Raw genomic sequence first — 25,025 nt, 5'->3', positions numbered from 1 at the left:
GCTACTCGGGAGACTGAGGCAGGAGAATGGCGTGAACCCGGGAGGCGGAGTTTGCAGTGAGCAGAAATCGTTCCACTGCACTCCAGCCTGGGGAACAAAGCAAGACTCCGTCTCAAAAAATAAAAAAATAAAAAAGAGGAACTTCTTAAAGATGCTGTTGTCTTTCGTATTCTTCCTTTAGCTCTTTTTCACCTCTCCACTGACACAGATTTTTATACCAAATAGCTGGCATTAGCTAAACCAATGTCTGGGAGAACTGATCCTCACGAAAGTCATAATTTATTATTTTTTAAATTCATGGTATTTACTTGTAAAAGAAATATATTTCTATTTAAGAGAAAGTAGAAAACAAAGGAGAACAGAAACAACTTTGTGTTTTTTTTTTTTTTTTTTGAGACAGAGTCTCGCTCTGTCGCCCAGGCTGGAGTGCAGTGGTGCGATCTGGGCTTGCTGCAAGCTCCGCCTCCCGGGTTCATGCCATTCTCCTGGCTCAGCCTCCGGAGTAGCTGGGACTAGAGGTGCCCGACCCCATGCCCAGCTAATTTTCTTGTATTTTTAGTAGAGATGGGGTTTCACCTTGTTAGCCAGGATGGTCTCGATCTCCTGACCTCGTGATCCGCCCGCCTCAGCCTCCCAAAGTGCTGGGATTACAGGCTTAAGCCACCGCGCCCGGCTGAAAAAACTGTTTAAAATTTGTTTGGGGATCTCCCATATTTGCCAAAGTAATCCCACAAAAACAATTAACATTTGACTTTGAAAATTAAGACAAAAAATACAATGATGAATATTTTCTTGTAAAAGCAAAGGCAGTAAAAATATTCAGATTTAAAATAAGCCTGAGAAAAAGCACGATTTCCTTGAGCTTACCTAAGTAAACCTTAATTTACGTGTGAATGTATCAATAACTAGCAAAAGTAAAAGTCATTATGAAATCCTCCAAATCTTTCAAAGTAAAGTACTATCTTACATTCAGGCATTGAGTTTGCCCATAACATTACTTAAGCTCAACCTTTTCCTCAATCTTCAAAACTCTGGCATGTAACTACACACAAATTTCAATAGGGGACAGAATCTCCTTTTATCATTAATTCTACCAAACATCAACTTCATAAGAATTAGAATCCAGTGTAATAAGAATGAACTAAATATAATCATTGATATAAATTTATAGGTGTTCAGACATAACCTTTAGACATATTTGTCAGTGTACATGTAAACAATACTCAATAACTTCTTTAATAGACTTCCCCAGAGAAATAGAACCAATTGGATGTAGGTATATAACTCAGTTATATATTTCGTCAGCTTCCTTTTTATGTAATAGAAACCAACTACATCTAATGATGAATTTTTTTCATTCATTAATCTTTAAAAGGGGAGAGAGAAATCCAGGCTGGGTTTGTGCCATTTTTGTTCCCTCACAGTTATCTCCTTGCTGCATGATTTTTCCTCTCAGATATTAACCAGAAGGAGTGGTTAGCCTGACTATAGCTCTAGATGAGCAACACAGGCTCTGGATAATGAAGATGCATGGGCTTTAATCAGTCCCAGCAGGAGGTCTTGGCTTAGACAACTACATAGCTGATGGTATCCCTATAGGGAAAAAAAACATATATATATATGATTTTGTAGTAGCAGGACAGATTCAGTTTCAGACATTTGTTCAACAAATGTTGGTGTTCAACATACATTAGTGTTTTGCACTAGGTACTATGTACTAAAAGTATAGTAAGGAATAAAAATATGTAGGGGAATAAACAAAAACAAAACAAAGAAACAGATAAAATTCCTATTACCCTTTAGGAAAAGCAACATAAAATAAAGTAACAGAATCTAGAAATAGAGAATAACAAGATAGAAGCCTTGTATATACCACCATTATCAACCTGTCAAAATAAGCATTGTCAGTAATGAGACAAACTGAAATCATGTACCAGCTGATAGGATGCAATGAAAAAAACACAGCATCAATTCTGTGATATTCTTTCCAAAATGCATTGCCTGACTCTAGTCACAAGAAACCTCAGAAAACCTAAAGGGAGCCATTCAAAAAAGAAGCAAGGGAAAAGGAAAAAGTAAGGGAAAGGGGAAAGGAGAAGGAAGGGGAGGGGGAAGGGAAGGGGAGAGGGAAGAGAAAAAAGAAGGGGAAAGCGAAGGGGAAAGGAAAGGAGAAAAGGAAGGAGAGGCAAAGCAAAGGAAAAAAAGAAAGAAAATATGGGCCAGAAATCTTGCTCAAGTTAGGTTTAAAGATCTATTCTTGATACAAGGACATTAAAAAGACATGACAATGAAAGGCAATGCATGATGCGGAACTTGATCCTTTTGCAATGAAACATTATTGGGACTATTGGTGAAATTTTTTTTTTTTTTTGAGACGGAGTCTCCCTCTGTCCCCCAGGCGGTAGTGCAGTGGGGCGATCTGGGCTCACTGCAAGCTCTGCCTCCTGGGTTCATGCCATTCTCCTGCCTCAGCCTCCCAGTAGCTGGGACTACAGGCACCCACCACTACACCTGGCTAATTTTTTTTTTTTTTGTATTTTTAGTAGAGACGGTGTTTCACCGTGTTAGCCAGGATGGTCTTGATTGCCTGACCTCGTGATCCATCCCCCTCGGCCTCCCAAAGTGCTGGGATTACAGGTGTGAGCCACCGTGCCCGGCTGACTATTGGTGAAATTTTAATGGGGGCTTGAAAATCAGATGTAGCAATATATTAATATCAATTTTCTGGTTTTGTTAGTTGTACTGTGCATGTATTGTGTGTTTGTGGGGGGGGGGCACACACATATTACTGTAATAGATTTGTAATATATAGAATTATATATATGTATATACATATATAGACACAATTGTGTTTGTAGAAAATATATATGAAAACAGGGTTTTTCAACTTTGGCACTATCGCTTTTGACATTTGGGCCATATAATTCTTTGTTGTGGGCATTTCCTGTGAGTTGTAGGATGTTGAGCGACTTGGTTTGCCTTTAATAACTAAACGACAGTAGCATCTTCCTCACACCTTTCCCCAGGCGAACAACTAAAAATATCTTCAGATATTATCAGATGTTTCCTGGAGGGCAAATCTCCTCCTGGTTGAGAATCACTCTACTAAAGTATTTGGAGATGACAGAGCATCAGGTTCGTTTCTATATATTATTAAAGTATCTTTCAAAGTTGAAGGTAAAATTAAGACATTTTCAGAAAAATTAAATGGGCTAATTTGTCACCAGCAAATCTGTACTACAAAACATGCTATCAGAGTTTTTGGCCTGAAGGGAAATAACATCAAATCTAAACTTCAAATTAGAGGAAATGAAAAGCATAGAAATGATAACTATATAAGTAACAAGAAATGCTTTTTTTAATCTGTCAATTTCATTGAAGGAAACTGACTATTTAAATTGAAAAAGATATCATTTTATTGTGGGGTTTATGATGTGCATAGAAAAACTTACACTAAAAAAATCACAAAAGACAGAGGAATAAAGGAAATGTTACTGTCATCAGTTTTTGTTGTTGTTGTTGTTTTGGGTTTTTTAAATAGACTTTATTTTTAGGGCAGCTGTAAGTTCACAGCAAAATTGAAAGAAAGATACAAAGATTTCTCATACATCATCGTGTCCACACAGGCACAGCCTGACCCCTTGCTGTCATTCTCCTCTGGAGTGGCACATAACTTACCGCTGATCAACCTGCATTGGCACATCCTTATCACCAAGGTCCATAGTTTCTATTAGGGTCCACGCTTGCTGTCATACATTCTATGAGTTTGGGCAGATTCACATACCATTATAGTATCATGCAGAATAGTTTTCTGCCCTAAAAGTGCAAATGAATAGGATAGGTGGAGCACAGATCACTTTTTAGGAAAATGTTGCCTTGTTTTGATTTGACAAAGTGGACAACACTATCAATCACTGGAGAGAATGTAAAAATAGAAAAAGGATGTCATCAGTTTTTTACATTATATATGAAGTTGTAAAAAATTACCTCTAAGTAAAATTTAGATTAAGTATAAATTGATGATTATTGTAATACAAATAACTCAATACAAAAGCATTGCAACTAACTCATCTATGCAATTTAAAATGAATACTTAAAATACAATTAAACAAAAATATGAGAAGAGAAGAAAGAGATTGTACAGTTTTTAAAAGTGGCAACACGTTTCATTTAACATATTTATGAACTAAATTATCCAATTACAAGGTAGAGATTGTCATATTAGACAAAGGAACAAGACCCAACTAATGTTGTCTACCAGAGACATATATTAAACATAAAGACACACATAGGTGAAAAGTAAACCTATAAGAAAAGATAAACCACATACACAGCAAGCATTAGGAAGCTTGTGTGGCTATATTAGCAAAATGCAATGTAGACTGGAAAAGAGGGTGCATTATAAGAGAAAATGGGGGCATTTCATAATCACGAAATAACCAATTCATCAGAGGACAATAATATCAGGAATTGTCCTCTGATGAATTGGTTATTTCATAATTATGAAATGCCCCCATTTCAGAATTATGAAAGGGACACCAACTTAATAATAAAGCCTCATAATTCATGAAGGAAAAAGCAGAATTGAAGGGAGAAATGGATAAATGACAGTAATAATTAAAGATTTTAACATCCCTCTGCTCATCACTGATAGAACAGTAAGACAAACCATTCGTATGGCTATAGAACATTTCAACTTCATTATAAATCACCTTGAGCTTATTGACATTTATAAAAACTACACTTAAAATGCTGAATATACATTGTTTTCTCGTGTATTGAAAGCATCACCAACATAGGCCAAATGCTGAATCAAAGAGTAAGTTTAAATGAATTTAAGTTTTAGATTTTATAGAATATATTCTCTGATCACAATAAAATTTAATTTGAAATTGATGACATAAGAGTTACCTAGGAAACCCCCAAATAGTTGTAAATAACATGAAACACTATTTAACTAACTCATAGTTCATAAAAGAAATCAAAAGATAATTTAGAAAAAATATAAGGAAAACAGTATATTGAATAAACATCTGCACCTAGATGTTTATTGCAGCACTATTCACAGTAGCCAAGATATGGAATCAACCTAAGGATCCAACAACAGATGAATGGTTAAAGAAAATGTGGTATATAGGCCAGGCACGGTGGCTCACACCTGCAATCCCAGCACTTTGGAAGGCCGAGATGGGCAGATCACTGGAGGTCAGGGGTTCAAGACTAGCCTGGCCAACATGGTGAAACCCCATCTCTACTACAAATATAAAAATTAGCTGGGCATGGTGGCACCTCCCCAGCTACTCGGGAGGCTGAGGTGGAAGAATCACTTGAATCCGGGAGGGAGAGGTTACAGTGAGCCAAGATCACACCACTGCACTCCAGAGCAAGACTCCATCTCAAGGAGGGGAGGGGAGGGGAGGGGAGGAGAGGGAAAAAGGAGGAGAGGGAAATAGTACACAATGAAGTACTATTCGGCCATAAAAGACAAGGAAATCCTGTCCTTCACAGCAACATGCATAGAAATGGAGGGTATTATGTGAGTGAAAGTTAAACATCACAGCTTCTCACTCATATGTGGAAGCTAAAATATTTTGATCTTATAGAAGTTAAAACAGAGGATGCTAGAGGCTGTAAAGTATAAGAGGAAGGGAGGGATAGGAAGAGATTTGTTAAAAGATTCAAAATTAAAGCTAGATAGGAGGAATAAGTTCTAATGCTCTAGACCACTATGGTATGACAATAGTTAACAATAATATATTATATAGTTTCAAACAGTTAGCAAAGGATATTGAGTGTTCCCAAAACAAAGAAATGGTAAATGTTTGCAATGATGGATATGCTAATTACCATCACCTCATCAGGGTAATTCAATATATACACTATGTGTATTGAAACATCACTATGTACCCATAAATATGCACAATTATTATGTGCCAATTAAAAAAATAAAATAAAACAAAATGTTGATAATAACAGCTACATATTTGTGGTGTAGAGTTAAATTGAGAGGGTAATTTATTACTTTAAATTCTTGTATTGGAAAAATACATAGGTTTAAAAGTCAATGAAAAAATAAACAAAACATGATTTGAAAAAAATAACAGAGGTAATGAAAGAAATAAATGAAATTGAAAGTAAATAGTAAATTCACAAAGTGAAAATTCCTTTGGAAAGATCAATAAAGTTGTTACATACTAGTAAGACTAAGAAAAAAGGACTGATAAAAGAAGAAATATCATTACAGAACCTCTATATTTAAATGATAATAACTATTATGGACAATTCCATACTCACGAATTTGGCAGCTGAAAGTTCTTTAAAGAGACAAATTACCAAAGGTTATTTAAGAACAAATTCATAATGTGAATATTTCTGTATCTATATGTATCTATATATTCTAGGTTTTCTAATTTCTGGCGTATGTTTGCTCATAGTAGCCTCTAATGATCCTTACAATTTCAACAAAGAAATTAAGAAGAAACTGAAAAATTTATTGAAGCAAATGAAAATGGCAACACAACATACCAAAACCTATGGGATACAGCAAAAAGCAGTAGTAAGAGGGAAATTTATACCTATAATTTCCAAGATCAAAAAAGTAAAAAACCTCAAATAAACAACCTGATGATACATCTTTTTTTAAAGTTCACTATAAATTTTAATCTATGATATAAAGTATTACCTAAAGATATAATTGAACATCATGCATCAGAAAATAAAACATAACAATGAAATGCAATTTTGTAAATACCTCCATGGCACAAGGATTATTTTCCTCAGATTCAACCTTGTAATTGTGTTTTGTTTGCTTTCTGAAAATCACACTTTATAAAGAACACAAGTAGAGCTTGTTAAAATGATTGTCACAGATGTACTGTTTACTAATTCAGAAAACACTACGTTCATTCATTCAATTTTATTCATTAATTATGAAGAATAAAATATAATATTCCATGCTTATCATGAAATAGCGGTTTCTTCTTCCAGTCTAATCAGGGAACTAATAAATGCTTAGTTCATGGCAAAACTTCCATTTGATTTACATTGACTTAATTACTTCTTAGGGTCTAGCCTCATCAATGGAGAAAAAGCAATTTTTCCTGAGGCAACAGCACATTAACAGCACTGAATACAAAATATGGCAAATTCAATGGTTATCAGCACTGCTTTAGGAATTTTGAGACTGTAAATAAAACTATAACCGTAAATAAAAGAAAAGGGCTTATTAATATCTTTTCAGAAGAGTGATACATTTTTCTTGTTATTCTGTTGAATAGCAAGGACTTCCAAACTTAAATGTCTTAAGGCTGAAAATTAGTTATATTCCTCAGATTTTAGCCTTATTAATGAAATTCCAAAAGTATCATAAGATTCAATTTGTTTTGAAATTATAAGTTTGTAACAGATTTTTTTTCAAAATACATGCCTTCAAACAACTTATATGCAAAAATCATTCATTCTCAATAATACCTAGCAGTTCACCCCTTGCTTCCCAGAAGTACTCATACACACATGTGAATTTAATAGGTTTTCCTGTTCAAAAAATAAGCTTCTGCCCTTTTAAAAACTTATCAGGTTTTCTTGTGCCAGAATGTTGAAAATTGCACATATTCAAACATAGTTCCCATAGGAACACGTAGTCTTCAACTCTTACACCTTTGAAGACACAGGAGACGGGCAATATAAATGTTCTCTTCTTTCCAGCTGATGTTAGTTAGGTTTGCTTCATGAGATTATCGGAATAAAGGGTTAAATTTTCATTTTCCATTACTCTATCTAGTAAAATTAGACTTAAAGTAGGTAGACTATTACCAGAAGAATTACACAGTGACTGGTAAACTGGCCTAAAATAATCAGGCTTTTTATTTATACTTCCATTTTTTAAGTTGTCATTTGACAATAGCTTCCATCTTTAACAGCAGGCAAAAGAAAATGAGATGCCATGCTATATTAATTAAAATATTCCACAATAAAACAAAATACAAAACCTGAAAATAACTTCAGTGCTATAAACATTTAAAAAGTTACAATTATTAAAACTCTGAATAAAAAGATCTTGAGAACAGGTACATTTCAAAGCAATATTTTACGCACTTTGGAAAAAATAGGTATTTTTCAAATAACTTGATATATGGTTTACATATTTCATACAGTCTCTGAAGTTTTTTTTTCTGCAACACTGTTTTGCATTAAAGTCTCTCATGTTGTCTACCAGATGGGTTCCTGTCTCACTGTCCCAATCTTGGATCTCAGCCACACTGGGTTTAGCTGACGGATGTCATGGCCATCAAGACTGATAGTTCCAGAAGCAGGGTCCTACAACCTCAGCAGGAGCGAAAGCACTGTTGATTTGCCAGAACCACTTGGGCCACCGCCAGAACCAGTGCGGTGATAGATCCTGACGGAATGGAAAGGCTGAAATCCTGAAATATGGGCGCCTCTGGGCGAGCGGGATCGCCAAAATGCACGTTCTTAAACTTCAAAGCACCCTGGAAGATTTTCTCATTTAAGATAACCCTCCCCCCTCGTTAAAAGGCAGGTTGAGCTCTCTCTCCAGGAGCTCCCAGAGGCGCCCCCCGGCACCCAGTCCTTTCATCAACTCCAAGTAAAAAGATCTCAGAACTCCAATGCTTATTCCAACCCAGAAAGCATACATTAGGAAGGAAGAGAGTTCACACCCATGGTCATGTGGGCACTGCCCATCAGCAGCCTCCCTTTTTACAGGACAGAAAGCACAATCAGGTTTCCGGACAGCCTAGTTGCTCCAAAGAAGCCAGCCCGAGCGAATGCCTCTTTCTTTGTTAACTGCATCACATGGTCCACTTTGCTGGCATATTTCTCTATTTCAGTCATTTCTTTTCCAAAACCTCCAACAGTTCTTACATTTCCAATACATTCCTCAGCTAGCTGAGTGGCTTGTGCCCGGGAATCCTGGGTGACTTTGTTCAATTTCAGCAGATATCGTTCATAAATTACATCAATGATTGACACCGGAGGCACCACGCTCAAAACAAAGGTGGCCAGATTAGGTGAGACAAAAAACATCCATACTGATGCCTACAGAAGCCCGGCCCCGGCCCCGGCCCTGAGCCCATCTGAGAGGTTTTCAGTCACTGAGCGCCCCAGGAGTGCAGTTTCTGATGAGAGGCGGTTAATCAATTCTCCTGTGCGAGTCTTGTCAAAGAAAGCAACCTCCTGCCCCAGAATGGAGGCGAATAATGAAGTTCTCAGCCTCTTCACAACGCGCTGACCTGAAGTTTGCATGAGGTAGACACGAATGGCATTGGCGGCAGCACCACACAGAAACACGCCACTGAGGCCAAGGCAGAGGGGGGTCAGGTTGTCGCTGTAGTCTACAGTGGGGTTGGTATAGATGACGTCCATGATCTTCCCCAGGAAGAAAGGGGCAGACATGGAGATAACAGTGGACATCGCGAGAAATCCAACCGCAGCTGCCAGCCTCGGGCGCTCAGGGTACGCCAGCCCCAGGACCTTCCGGGCTCCGAGAGTCCAGGCGCAGCAGGTCGTAGCCGCCCATCGTTCCCGGAGGCGCCGCCGGCCTGCGCCGCCAGGCCTCATCCCCGCCCAGGCAGTGTCGGTGGGAGCGCCCAGGAACCCGGTGCGTGGGAGCCGAGGAGCGCCCGGCCAGGCAAGAGCCCCGCACCTGCAGCAGCCAGGCGCCCGAGCCCACAGCCCCAGGAGCCGCGCGAGGCCCGCGCCGCCCCCTGAGCCGCCCAGACCCCCGCCCCGGCAGCTTCCCTCCAGCGGCGCGCGGCTTCTCCAGCACCGCGCGGCTCCAATGCCCCAGAGCAGCTCCGGCCCCGCGCCCCATGGCGGCGCCAGCCTCAGGGCAGTGAACGGCGAGATGAACGCGGGGCGAGATGAACGCGGGGCGCGGCTGGCCGGGCCGCACGCAGGCTACCGGCAGGAGCCGCCCTGGCTCTGCTGGGCCTGAGGCGCCGATACATCTTAAAGAACTAGAAAAGCAAGAGTAAACCAGACCCAAAATAAGTATAGAAGAAAGGAAAGAATAAAGATAAGTGCAGAAATTAATGAAATTGAAATGAAAAAATACAAAATATGAATAAAATGAAAAGTTTTTTTTTTTAAAAAGATAAACCAAACCACTAACCTGTAGCCACACTAAAAAACAAACAAAAAAAACAAACAAAAAAACTAAATAAAATCAGAGATGAAAATGGGGACAACATTATCATTGATACTGTAGAAATTCTAAGGATCATTAGAGGCTAGTATGAGCAACTACAGACCAATAAATTAGAAAATCTAGAATAAATGGATACTTTCCTAGACACATACAACCTAGCAAGAATGAACCATGAAGAAATCCAAAACCCGAAATGACCAATAAGTAGTGAGATGGAAACAAAATTTTCCCAGGAAAGGCCGGGCGCGGTGGCTCACGCCTGTAATCCCGGCACTTTGGGAGGGCCAGGCGGGCAGATCACAAGGTCAGGAGATGGAGACCATCCTGACTAACATGGTCAAACCCCGTATCTACTAAAAAATACAAAACAAAACAAAACAAAACAAAAAAATTAGCCGGGCGTGGTGGCGGGCGCCTCTAGTCCCAGCTACTCAGGAGGCTGAGGCAGGAGAATGGCGTGAACCCGGGAGGCGGAGCTTGCAGTGAGCCGAAATCACACCACTGCACTCCAGCCTGGGCGACAGAGCGAGATTCCCTCTCAAAAAAAAAAAAAAAAAAAAAAAAGTTTCCCGGGAAAGAAAAGCCCAAGACCCGACGGCTTTACTCCTGAATTTTACCAAATATTTTTAAAAGAACTAATACCAATCCTACTCAAATTACTGTGAAAAATAGAGGAGGAGGGACTATTTCCAAACTCATTCTACAAGGACAGTATTACTCTGATACCAAAACCAAAGACACATAAATAAAAAACAACAGGCCAATATCCCTGGTGAACATTGATGCAAAAATGTTCAGCAACATGCTAGCAAACTGCATTCAACAACACATTAAAAAGATCATTCATCATGTCCCAGTGGGATTTATCCCAGGGACGCAAGGATGGTTAAACATATGCAAATCATTATCATCATCTCACATCAAATCACATCATATCAATAGAATGAAGCACAAAAACTGTATGATAATTTCAATTGATGCTAAAAAAGCATTTGATAAAATTCCACACCCCTACATGATCCAAGCCTTGAAAAAACTGTATGGAAGGAACACACCTCAACATAATGAAAGCATATAGAACAGACACTCAGTTTCATACTAAATGGGGGGAAACTGAAAGCTTTTCCTCTAAGACCTGGAACAAGAAAAGGATGCCCACTTTCATCACTGCTATTCAACATAGTACTAGAAGTCCTAAGCAAGTCTTAGTTAGAGCAATCAGTCAAAAGAAAGAAATAAGGGGACACGCAAATTGGAAATAAAGTAATCAAATTACCATCGTTTGAAAAATTAGTAAAGACATTACCAAAAACAATAAGCCTCCATAACTTATAAACACAGATGCAAAATTTAAAAATACATATTAGCAAATCAATTCTAGTAATATATAAGAAATATATAATGATTAACTGTGGTTTATTGTGATAATAAAAAGTTATTTTAACACCCAAAAATTAAGCAATGTATTTGAACTGATCAATAGCATTAAAAAGACAGTTCCATATAGTGATCTGAATAGATGTACAAAATTCTACTGACAAAATTATATAAGTATTCTTGATAAAACGTCAGAGTAGATCAAGAATAGAGGCAAACGTTTTCTTATATTGGAGAGGAGCATCTACATAATCATACATCAAATGTCATACTTAATGACTATATATTGAATGTGTTCTTCCTAACATTGGGAACAAGGCAAGTATGTATGCCCCTGTAACTTTTATTTAACGTTGTACTGAGGTTTGAGCCAGTAATAAAAAAGCAACAAAAAAGAATGAAATACAAAATTTGGAAGAAAAAAAAACAGCCATAGAAATCTTTATGCACAGACAACACAATCACTTATGTATAAAATCATAAGAAATTTATAAAACAAGACATAAGACCAATGTGAAAATAAATTATATTTCTTTTAAAATTGTACTTGCTAACATTAAAACATAATAAAATGTATACAATAATACCATCCTGAAAACTACTAAGCATTTCTGAGAAAAATTATATATGACCTAAACCCATGTTCATAAATTAGAAGACTCAATCATGTTAAGATGCCAATTTTCAATTTGGTTATTAGATTAAATTTCAATCAAAATCCCATCTGCTGTTTGGAAAAAACTGATAGGTTGTTTTTAAAAATGTATATAGAAATGCATAAGACTTATAATAGAAAGATAAAAACCATAATGAAGCATGAATTAGGAGAAATTATTATTCCTGGTTGAATACTTGTCAAAAGCTATCCTGAACAAGACAAAGCAACATTGGTGTAAGGGAAAATGAATACACTAGTAGAGAAGAATAGAAATGTACAAATACATATTTGATCATTCAATTTAAACAAAGGCACCAAGGCAATTCAAATTGGAAAGAAAAATCTTTCTAACAAATGATGGAACCACTTCCTAAGTCAAAAAAAACAAAAAACCTTAAGCCCTACATCATAATGCATAAATTAATTTCAGGTATATAATAGATTTAGGTGTATAGTCTAAAGCTATAAAGATTCTGATATAAAGCATAGGAGAAAATCTGCCCCATCTTCAAGAAAAAAATATTTCTTAGGACATAGAGAACAAAAATTTATGTTCACAAGGTGTCTTTACAAATGAAAAAGAAATAATCATAAATATTAAGAAAATAAAAGAGCAAGCTACAGACTAGAATAAGATATTCAAAAATATATACCTGAAAAAGAGCTTGACTACTAAAGAAATCCTACACATCAATAAGAAAAAGATATCCTAATGTCTAACTTGAACAGATGCTTCAAAAAAAGATATACAAATGGCCAAGATGCACATGAAAATACACCTAACATCTTTAATTGTGTGTAAATACAAATTGAAACCACAAAGAGTTACTAATTGTGGAATGCAAAAAAATGACAACACTAAATGATGAACATATGGTGAACAACTCAACCTCTCATAATTTGCTGATGGAAGACTACAATAAAATACACACTTTTGAAAACTAATCCAGTTTCTTACAAAGTTAAACATAAAAATATTTCATATTTATCAATTTCACTCCTAGGCCTTTACACAAGATCAATTGAATGACCACAAAAAGACTTTTTACATACCTGTTTATAGCAGTATTACTGAAGATAGTAGAAACTTTGAAAAAATCAAATATTCATCCAAAAAAATCCAGATTTTTAAAAAATGTGTATATCTACACAATGGAATACTACTTAGCAATGAAAACAATGAACAATGGAACTTAACAATGAAAATAATGAGATACCAATACACACAACATGAAAGGACCTCAAGAATATATATTAAACAATAATAGTGAGACACAAAATATACAAAGTCCAAGAACAGACAAAAGTAATACATGGATATAGACTTCAGAAATCACGTTGCCTATTGGAGCTGGGAAATGACTGAAAGTGGACAAAGGGAACTTTCTAGCAAGTAGAAATATTGCATATCCTGATTTAGGTTTTGGCTACATGAATTTATATATATTTGTCATTGAATTATATATCTAAAATCTATGCATTTATATACAATTTCCCTCAATACATAATACATAAAAAAACTAAAATTGAAAACTCAGTACTAGACTGAATGACCAAGAAAATCATAATGTTTAAGGTATAGGTCATGCCGGCATCAGAGATCTAGAAGTAGCGGAATTGACGTCATCAGAGTTAAGGCATTTTGAAATACCATGAAACTTGACAACTCTATCATGAAAAACCAGCCTGCTTTCTATTTCTTATGTCCTGGCAGTAACTTGTTTGGTTGCATTAATCAAGGATTTGATTCTACATGTTAATTTCATATTATTAGAGAATATTGCCAATTTTGCTTCTCATTCACATTTCCATTTAGAACTTCACTATTTTTTCACAGTAGGAAAGTACAATGCTTCGTATAAAATAGGCATTAGGACTAATTTTCCATAACTCCGTAATGGCAGGAAAAGATGACTCATTTTATATGCATGTTTGAATGTAGATTGCCATGGTTGTAATAGCTAGTGGGAAAGTATACATTTTACACATATTTTAAGGTAGATTAAACAAAATTTAATTGCTTAGATATGACTATTCTCTTAAGAGCTGAAAAGCCAATGAAATTTGAAGTTGTACCTGTTCTATAATTTCATTCCATGGTTACTAGGAGCTAGTTAGAAAAGCATGTTAAAACTCACCGGTATAGAAGATAAAGTCTGTCAACATCTACTAGCTATTGTCTTTATCAAATTTCACCGTGGCATTTTCCAAAATTTAGACTATAAAGTTTGAAAACAGGATTAAAAAATTTAAATAAGGCTGGGCGCGGTGGCTCACGCTTGTAATCCCAGCACTTTGGGAGGCCAAGGCGGGCGGATCACGAGGTCAAGAGAGCGAGACCATCCTGGCTAACATGGTGAAACCCCGTCTCTACTAAAAATACAAAAAAATTAGGCATGGTGGCAGGCGCCTATAGTCCCAGGTACTTGGGAGAATGACGTGAACCCCGGAGGCAGAGCTGGCAGTGAGCCGAGATCGCGCCACTGCACTGTAGCCTGGGTGACAGAGTGAGACTTCTCAAAAAAAAAAAAAAAAAAAATCAAATGAGTATCTTTCAAAAATAGTAACAGAGAGGCTTCAATTTAATTACCATCAATTTGTATATGCAATGAGATTGCTATTTAATACATTTATTCACATTTCCAGGCAACATAAAATAGTTAACATCTTAGGGAATAGAAAAAAAATCAAATGTGACTTGAAAGTGCCGAATTCTCATTTTAACCATCATAAGTCTAGAAACTAAACTCCTATTTTTTAAACAAATGTTGAAAACATGTCTATTAACAGTATAAATTTGAGGGTTAGATTTCACATATATTTTTTAAAAGTGAAATTAAGCAATAGAAATATTTCAGTTGTTTTTTAAAAATGAATTTAATTTCTAGTGTGATTGGATGAGGGAGTACTTGCTTATTTTTGCCTTTCTTGGTTGAAATGTTCAGTATCTTTTAAAAATCAAAACAATGGAGCTCATGGAAATAGAGAATGGAAGGATAGTTACCAGAGGACAGGAAGGGTGGTTTGGGGAGGGGAAAGAGGAGAGGAAGTGGGAATGGTTAACGGGTACAAAAAAAATAAAAATTAGAAAGAATGAATAAGACAGACCAGGCGCGGTGGCTCACACTTGTAATCCCAGCACTTTTGGGAGGCTGAGGCGGGCGGAACACAAGTCAGGAGATGGCGACCATCCTGGCTAACACGATGAAACACTGTCTGTACTCAATACACACACAAAAAAATTAGCCTGGGACCTGTAGTCCCAGCTACTGGGGAGGCTGAGGCAGGAGAATGGCATGAACCCCAGAGGCGGAGCTGGCAGTGAGCCGAGATCGCGCCACTGCACTCTAGCCTGGGTGACAGAGTGAGACTCCTTCTCAAAAAAAAAAAAAAAAAAAAAAATTTCAAATGAGGATCTTTTAAAAATAGTAACAGAGATGCTTCAATTTAATTACCATCAATTGGTATATGCAATGAGATTGGTATTTAATACATTTATTCACATTTCCAGGTAAAATAAAATAGTTAACATCTTAGAGAATAGAAAAAAATCAAGTGTGACTTGTAAGTGCCGAATTCTCATTTTAACCACCATATGTTAAGTCCAGAAACTTAACTCATATTTTTAAACAAATGTTGAAAACATGTCTATTAACAGTATAAATTTGCGGGTTAGATTTCACATATATATTTTAAAAGTGAAAATAAGCAATAAAAATATTTCAGTTGTTTATTAAAAATGAATTTAATTTCTAGTGTGATTGGATGAGGGAGTACTTGCTTATTTTTGCCTTTCTTGGTTCAAATGTTCAGTATCTTTTAAAATCAAAACAATGGAACTCATGGAAATAGAGAATGGAAGGATAGTTACTAGAGGGCAGGAAGGGTAGTCTGGGGAGGGGGAAGAAGAGAGGAAATGGAAATGGTTAATGGGTACAAAAAAAAAAAAAACACACACAACTAGAAAGAATGAATAAGACAGGCCGGGTGCCGCGGCTCACGCCTGTAATCCCAGCACTTTGGGAGGCTGAGGCAGGCGGATCACAAGGTCAGAAGATTGAGACCATCCTGGCTAACAGGGTGAAACTCCATCTCTACTAAAGATACAAAAATAAATTAGCTGGGTGTGGTGGTGGGCCCCTGTAGTCCTAGCTACTTGGGAGGCTGAGGCAGGAGAATGGCGTGAACCCTGGAGGCGGAGCTTGCAATGAGCCGAGATCACGCCACCGCACTCCAGCCTGGGCGAAAGAGTGAGACTCCGTCTCGGAAAAAAAAAAAAAAGAATAAGACCTATTATAGTATTTGATAGCTCAGCAGGGGGACTAGAGCCAATCGTTCAATTGTATATTTTAAAATAACTAAGAGTTTAATTGGATTGTTTGTAACACAAATGATAAATGCTTGAGGGGATGTAGACCCAATTTCCCATGATGTGATTATTACCTATTGCATGCTTGTGCCAAAATATCTCATATACCCCATAAATATATATACCTATTATGCACCCACAGAAACTAAAAATAGAAAAGGAAGAAATTTTCAATATCTTTATTTGTTCTGAAAAAGCTAAAATGTATTGTTGTGATTGCAGAACTCTCCATACTATAAGTATTTATAGAATAATTGGTTATAGCACCTCTTTTTTTCCTGCTTGCTCATAGAACGTTGCTACCAATTCCAAGCTCAAACCATGAAGGGCTTGGAAAGCCACGGAGTAAGTGCATGAATAAACCTTCTAGGCCGGACGCGGTGGTTCACACCTGCAATCCCAGCACCTTGGGAGGCCGAGGCAGCCGGATCACAAAGTCAGGAGATGGAGACAATCCTGGCTAACACAGGGAAACCCAGTCTCTACTAAAAATACAAAAATTAGCTGGGGGTGGTGGCGGGCTCCTGTAGTCCCAGCTACTCGGAAGGCTGAGGCAGGAGAATCGCTTGAACCCAGGAGGTGGAGCTTGCAGTGAGCCGAGATAGCGCCATTGCAGTCCAGCCTGGGCAACAGGGTGAGACTCTGTCTCAAAAAATAATAAATAAATAAATAAATAAGCCTTCTAACAGCAGAAATTTCAGGAAAAAAATAACCATAGTGAACTTGGAAGACTTAAGGAAAGCTATTTATGTTACTCTGAGGAATACAAATCAATAAAAGCTGATGGCTGAAAGGTTCTCATTGGCTGGAACATACTGGTAGCACAGTAATTTCAAAACCCAATGTAGGGTTTGCCAACCACACCACATTTTCTGATTGTATCCAATAAAACGTTATGACCTAGAAACGGTTATCTCTAGTGTAAATTTCTTGAATGACTTTATTTTTTATTCTAACAGGACTAAGCTGATATCAGGACATTTTAAATAAGGTTTCAAAGAAGGGTAAAATGCTTTTAAGTTAAATATTTCAAAGTCAACTTCATGAATGTTGATGTTGGAAAGCACACTCATCATTCAGAGGTGTGAGGAATATACAGACAATAACTTGATTACCTTTCTAGAAGTTTGTTAAATTTTCCATTTTGAGAATGCCAACCAATCATCTGTTAATTCTTTAGCCGCATCTAAACCAATGAAAGCTGTTGTAAATCTCTCCATGCTGCAATGCCAGTGTAAAGTCTTCTTGTGTCTTGGTATAAGGGCAGAGTAATCACTTTTCTAAGATGTACCTTAATTTTCCATGCTGATTTAAAAAGTTACCCTTCTCTAAATGCTGCTGATCAGTGTATCTGCCACGTCAACTATGATATTTTAAATGAAAAAAGAAATAAAATTCTTCCAGCATAAAGTCTCATCCACATCAAGCATTATACCCCCAGATGAGAAAGAGAAACCCCAAAAGAATAACTTGAAAAGTTAGAGACTGAGTATCAAAGTTCTTAAAGACAACTTTTAGCTTAATATCAACTTATTATTTCTATAATTTTAAAAAAATTCCATTAATTTACCAATCGTTACATTGCTCAGTCCATGAAAACACTTGTACTTACCATTCTGACCGTATACAAGGGTGAAAACTCTTAATGAAAAGTTGCATATATAGATGAATAATACTAATAAACTACCACTCTAGAATGTAAACTACACAACGGCAGAGGCTTCAGTTGTTTGGTTCAGTGCTGTTGTTCTGAAGCCTAGAATGGTGCTTGTCCTAGAGTAGGTACTCAGCAAATGTTTCATAATGAAAATATCTGAAATGAAGCTCTCCAAGTTCTGCGTTATCTCATAAAAGTATAGGCATGCCCCACATAACAATGTTTGGCTAACGACGGATCACATATACCACAGTGGGTCCCTTAAAGTTATACTGGAACTGAAAAATTCCTACTGCTTGTTGAGGTCCTAGCTGCAGTATCATTACAGCTCAAACATTATTCACATGTTTATGGTGAGGCTGATGTAAATAAACCTAAAAAGAGAAGACGAACTCCCAAGAAAATACGCAGTGATGGGTGCAACTTTTGCAGAGCTCAACAAGCTCCATAAAAAGTTTTAAAACATGGACACCAACAGCAACAGATTTTCCTTAATAGAGAGAAATGTTCATGATGCATGATTTGCTTATAAGCAAATCTGTAAGGAGAGAAAAAAACAATAAGTAAACCACCATGGACATATTTCTAAAAAAGTGACACCCAGGATCTCCAGGAAGTATTTTGAAAGAAGGTCCTGTTATCATGGGAGATGAAAGCTCCGTACATGTCATTGGCCCTGATGACTTTTCAATGGAATAAGATGTGGAAGTGAAAGACGGTGATATCGACGCTCCTGACCGTGTGTCTGCCTAGGCTACTGTGTGTGTTTGAGTCCTAGTTTTTAACAAAATAATATAAAAATATAAACAAAAAATAATTTTTTAAAATTAGAAAAAAGCTTTAAAGTAAGAATATAAAGGACAATTAAAACAATCAATGTTGGTAAAGTAAAAATGTCACAGTGAGCTAAAGTTAATTTTTTACGTAAGAAAGAAAACGTTTTCTAAATTTAGTGTAGCCTAAGTGTACAGTGTTTATAAAGTCTACAGTGGTGTACAGTAATGTCTTCGGTCTTCACATTCACTCACTACTTACTGACTCACCTAGAGCAACTTCCAGTCCTGAAAGCTCCGCTCATGGGAAGTTCCCTATGTGGGTGTATTTTCTCTTTACCTTTTGGATTTTATTTTTACTGTATTTTTCCATGTTTAGGTCTGTTTACATACACAAATACCTATCATCCTGCTACAATTGTTTACCGTATTCAGTACCTCTGGGGCACTGGCTGTATCTCATCTCTAAATGAGATGTGTTCAAAACGTTTTTTTCTGCCAGAAACAATATTTACCTCCATGTACTTGTCAGGTGTCAGCTCAGACCTCACCTGATTGCTCAAGCCTTGATTATAGGCCCTTTTATGTCCATTTGTAATGCCTTCCATATTCTTTATCATCATATCACATCTTGTTTGTAAATTCACTTATGAATATCCTGCAGAAGGCTCAACTCCAAAGGGGCAGTTATGTGTCTAGCTTCTATTTCCTGGACTCAATATTTCTTCAATGTATAAAAAATTACTATTCATCATCCCATGAAATTGTTAATAGTTAATAAGGATAGAGCCCCAAACACAAATAAATACCAGGAAATGCAAAAAACACAAAACAATTTTTTTCTTGTGTAGATCAATGGTGGAATCTAAAATACAACAATCACACTTTTTTCTATATATCTAGAGACATATCTAACAAATGAAGCTTGAAAAGTCACAAAGGAAAAGCACTGGCATTCGTGTGAGGTTAGACTTCTTAAAATAGACCTTTGAACAAAAAGGAAGAGGATCAAGTTCTATAAAACATAGATGAGAATATTTGAAGCACTTCATGAAAATATGACATAATGTAATCTAGAGACAACCCTAAAAGTTTGAAATACAATAGAAAAGGGAAGATCAGACTTCTTTTCAACTAGTATAGGATACATGTCTTTTATTACATATAAGTGTTGCAGAGGGCAGCATTAAATCCCTTTAGTGGGTTTATCAACCTTGATATTATTGACAGTTCGAGCCAGAAAACTCTTTCTTGTGGCAATCAGAAATGACTCCAGACATTAGCAAATGTCACCTGAGGGGTAAAATAGCCCCGGGTTGTTCTATAGGTTTCAGGCAGATTTGGCAAAAAGCATGGATGTCAGAAATATAGTGATGGTTTTATGGTAAATTTGATGATACTAATTATCATCAATTAATGATATTATCATTGGTTATCGAAGGTTAAGCATCGCTAACCTTTGAAGGTGAGAGAGTCATGGTATCTCATTCAAACACTAGCGTTGTAACTTTCTTTCTTTCTTTTTTTTTTTTTAAGACACAGCCTTGCTCTGTCACCAGGCTGGAGTGCAGTGGCATGATCTTGGCTCACTGCAACCTCCACCTCCCAGGTTCAAGCCATTCTCCTGCCTCAGCCTCCCAAGTAGCTGGGATTACAGGCATCTACCACCAGGTCCAACTAATTTCTGTATTTTTAGTAGAAACAGGGTTTCACCATGTTGGCCAGGATGGTCTCAATCTCCTGACCTCGTGATCTGCCCGCCTTGGCCTCCCAAAGTGCTGGGATTACAGGCATGAGCCACCGCGCCCGGCCTATAGTGTTGTAACTTTCAAACATTATTGATCCAAAAAACCTCCGTTGAAAGATACAAGTAATCAGCATTTAAAAGATTATAATTAAGTGCCAGTTTCATATACTGGATGGGAGAATAAAGAAATCTCAATGCCTGACTCATCTTTGCCTCTACTCTGTGAGACAGCGAGCAATATCCTTTACAATATTTTCCCTCACTTTTCTCATCTTTACACTGAAGGTGTGAATTATTTCTTAGTCCCATAATAGCTCTAATATTCCATGATCATATGACATCATTTTGTGTATATCAGAGTTAGTAAAATAAAAATAACCTCTCTCTTCTGATACAGGCATCGTAATGTACCACAACTGATATTAAGCATAAAAAGATTTGTATAGATTATGTAGTTTTTGGAGGTTTCCCTCGATCAAAAGCTCAATAGCCATTTGAAGGTACCTGAAGTTCTATTAGAAACTCGCATTTCTTTGAGTTAAAGCAACTCTTTTCAATCTGTGTTGTATGGATACTCAAGAGCATACATTAAAGGGCAGTAAGCCTGCAAGGCTCTAAAGCTCCAATAATTCAAACAGAATACACAAGCTTTAATGATGTTATTTACTGAGGTGTGGCCAAAAAAACCTCTGAATATAGAATTTGGCTAGATATAAAAAAACACTGCAAGGTATAAAATATATTTTTAAATGTGCATAGAGCTATTAAACCATGTGTGGTTTATAGGCAATGGATGGAAATTCACTCATTTTTCTTTCCAAGGCAGCCTTCTGAGGAAGGACGGTGCCTCTATAGAGCAGTGTCTGGGATAAACAAGCCTAGAAAGTCAGACACAAAGCCCTGGTAATTCTGAGTGTAGAAATATATATCATGTCATCATACTAAAAGGGTAGGTAGCAATGTGCAAAAATTACATGGTTTTGAAACAGGCATGTATGTGGAAACCCAGCAGAAGCCAATGCATTCTTTACCACATCAGAAAAAGAGCCATAGGTTTGCAGCACATAGGTAGAAGGAAGGAGTTGCAGAGCTACTAGGATAAGCTAAAGGGGCTGACCACCTCCTTTCAATAAGCCAAAACTATTTCTTCCATGGCAGTTGTAGATCTGCCCTCTCACCTCTAAAAACAGTTCACATTTAAGGATTCTGGGATTCAAGATGATAAATAAAATACCAGCAATCTATATTATTAAGTTGTAGAATTAACCATACTGCATGCAATATATTTTCAGGAATATCTGATTTTTTTAAAGTTACTCATTATACAAAGCTAAAGTTGTCCTAACTTGTAAATTATTGCATAACAATTGACTTTCAAGTCCATAGAACTCCTAATGAATCAATCATCAGAATGTCCCTGGTTCAGAAGCAAGATGATGTTATTCAGAATCTATTGGAAAGCTTTGCTACTATGGTTTAAGAGATTAATTCAAATATTGTATTTCCCAAATATAGTTAACAATAGATATACCTCACTTACGAAAGAAGCTGAATCACTTTAAAACATCCTCTTTTCTACCCTCTTCTTTCTTCCCTTCTGCTTTCTCTTTCTCCTCCATTTCCACTTTCTGGTCTTCTAACTCTTACAGGCCCACCTCCCCCAGAAAACCATCCTTTAGGCTGGAGCCCCTCCCAGGCCTATTCCCATAGGTATGTCTCTCCCACTGCATTTACTGCAACTCTCCCTCACTACTATAGGCTTCTGTGGACAGGATTAAGCCCACTTACATTTTAAATTCCTAGTTTCTACCACTAGTTTTTGATGTGCAATAGCATCCAATAAATATTATTTCAATCAATAATTAAATAAACAAACTGTTGGCCAGATTTATCCAACATACGAACTGAGAAGACACAGTACAGCCTCGTGCTTTCTTCCTAATAGAGTAGAGCAAGTTATGTTTTCAAGGTGAGAATAAGGGACAAAATTGGCATTCACATGAAAACTGGCATTTAAATACATGGTCTGGAATTAGTTCCAATTAATAATTATGATTTGTGTATGAAAAGTTTAGGACTGAAAAGAAGCAGCCCATTCCATCACTGTGAACTGATTTCATCACTTTCCAAAGAACAGAAAATTACATGACATGATTACATAATAACAGCCAAGGGCCACATCAATACCTCACTATTAAAAGTATTTTGCTCAACTAAAATGATGTTTTCCAAAGCAATGGAGAGTACAGCACTCAAGGCTATATTTTCTACTATAAGACTATGAAGAATATTCTTCAAAAATTAGATTTATGGTCACTATAAGATATGTATTTTGAAAATAAAATGAGTTAAAATTTCCTGTCAAAATACATCTTACTTTAGAAACTAATCTCAGAGATCATTTAACCAGGAGATGTAATTTCTGATTATACAACCAAAAAGGATAAGGAAAGTTTTGTTTTATTATTCTATTTCTAAATAATCCTGTATCTCTTTCCTGTAATATTTACTAAATATATATTTTAACCAGGGATGAGGTTTCTCATTATTCTTTTGATATTAATTACTTCTTATTCTTAGGTTAGAAATTTGGAACCAAAGTAGAAATATTACATCAAATCTTATGGAAAAAGAACATTTCTCCCCTCTAAATCAGAAATGTAACACTCAGCAGCTGACAGGAAGTAAACCATGCCTAATTCTACGTCATTGCTCTTTGACAGAATTTGTTTTTCAATCAAACTCTATGATGTACTTACAGTAAAGGCCATAATTTCTCTAATCTGTGTGTATATAAATATATATACACATATACATAATTATAATAAAGGTACATACAGAAACCTATTTAATGGCCATCCTTAAAGGAGTCTTTCAAAACTCACTACATCTAGTAATTATTACTAATCATCAATGATGTTTTCACACCCATTTCAGTTGCACAAAATTATAATAAAGCATACATTCTCTCTTTGAACTTCATCTTCACTCCAACAATCTAATTTTTTCCCATTAATATTATCCATTTTCCCAAAACCTCTTCAATTCCCATAAACATTGAGAACTGTTATCTCACCCTAGAGTAACTTCAACATTTTCTATAGAGGATTTGAGATGAGATTGGCCAATTTGATGAAAGGAAATGGGAGAATACTTGAAGGAGAAATAACCACTGACAATACTTGCAGAGGTATCCAAGTAGGTAGAAATTACACTGAGTTCCTCCTTCCTTTTGTCTTCGTAAAGAGCCATTCAAAAGCCAATGATGGAGAAGCCTACTCATACTACTAATTACTTCTCTCGGTGAACTTGCACTTCACAAAAGATCTAGGTGCCTAAAGCTGCTCAGCTTATTATAAAGGTATACTTGATCATAAACTTCAGTTTACATGCTTACATCAATTCTAAGGAAATACTAAGTTACTAATCCATGACCAATAAAAGAATGAAAATTTCAGTAAAACCCTTAGGTGCAACTCAAAATTGTTACACTGGGAGAATCAGGTTAAACTAGATTTAATATGTTACTATGATGGTATATTAGATGCTGTTTTTTTCTTCAACATAAAGCATGCAATTTAGGATTATATGTTAATTGAAAAGTTGTAAAACGAATATGACTGTATATTAGAACCTGGTGTGTTTGTCTGATTTAGTAGGTCACATGGGCGTGCCAGGGTATAAAGTAGCTGATATGTCAAGTGTCTTACAGCCATATAGGTACTTTTCAGATCATGTAGAGGGAGCCCCACAATGTCTTCTGCAAAAAAGGGTTTCCCATATGTACATTTAATTTGCATAGATTTCACTATATGCCTTTCTGCCAAAAGGAAAGATAATGGGATAGGGATGATGTAAATGATGATGGTTAAAGCCCCAGTTAAAGTATTAACTATGATCCAATTTTAAGCGTGATCTAATAATCCCCTATGAGGTACCTACTATTATCTCTATTTTACTGATGAGAAAACAAAAGCTAAGATAATTTAAAGAACTGTTTTCAAATCATGCAGTAAGTGACAAATCTTAAATTTTAACCAAGTTTTATCTCTTTAGGAATGATGATGACACTTAAAAGGGTTATTATTAGGTTAAGTTAGAAAATACAGGAAAGGCACTCAGACATGGTAATACTGTTTAACATTTTTATTACTGCTTTGTACACTGTTGAGGGAATGGTTCTTTTCTTCTTTAACTCTCGTGCTGGAACAAAGTCGGGGAAGAAGGGCCAAAAGCCCTTGTCTGTGCCTTCCTGGTTATGGCAAACTATATTTAC

General features: G+C 36.5%; 1 pseudogene; it reads right to left on the bottom strand.

Moving 5' to 3' along the window:
* Nucleotides 1-7,662: 7,662 nt before the first annotated feature.
* On the bottom strand, nucleotides 7,663-19,622 carry LOC129050552 (ATP-binding cassette sub-family B member 10, mitochondrial-like; annotated as a pseudogene).
* Nucleotides 19,623-25,025: the final 5,403 nt, after the last annotated feature.

This window comes from Pongo abelii, chromosome 16 (assembly GCF_028885655.2).
Source record: "Pongo abelii isolate AG06213 chromosome 16, NHGRI_mPonAbe1-v2.0_pri, whole genome shotgun sequence".
Classification (NCBI taxonomy): Eukaryota; Metazoa; Chordata; class Mammalia; order Primates; family Hominidae; genus Pongo; species Pongo abelii.
Note: the sequence above shows the minus strand (reverse complement) of the source record. Positions and strands in the feature narration are given on the sequence as shown.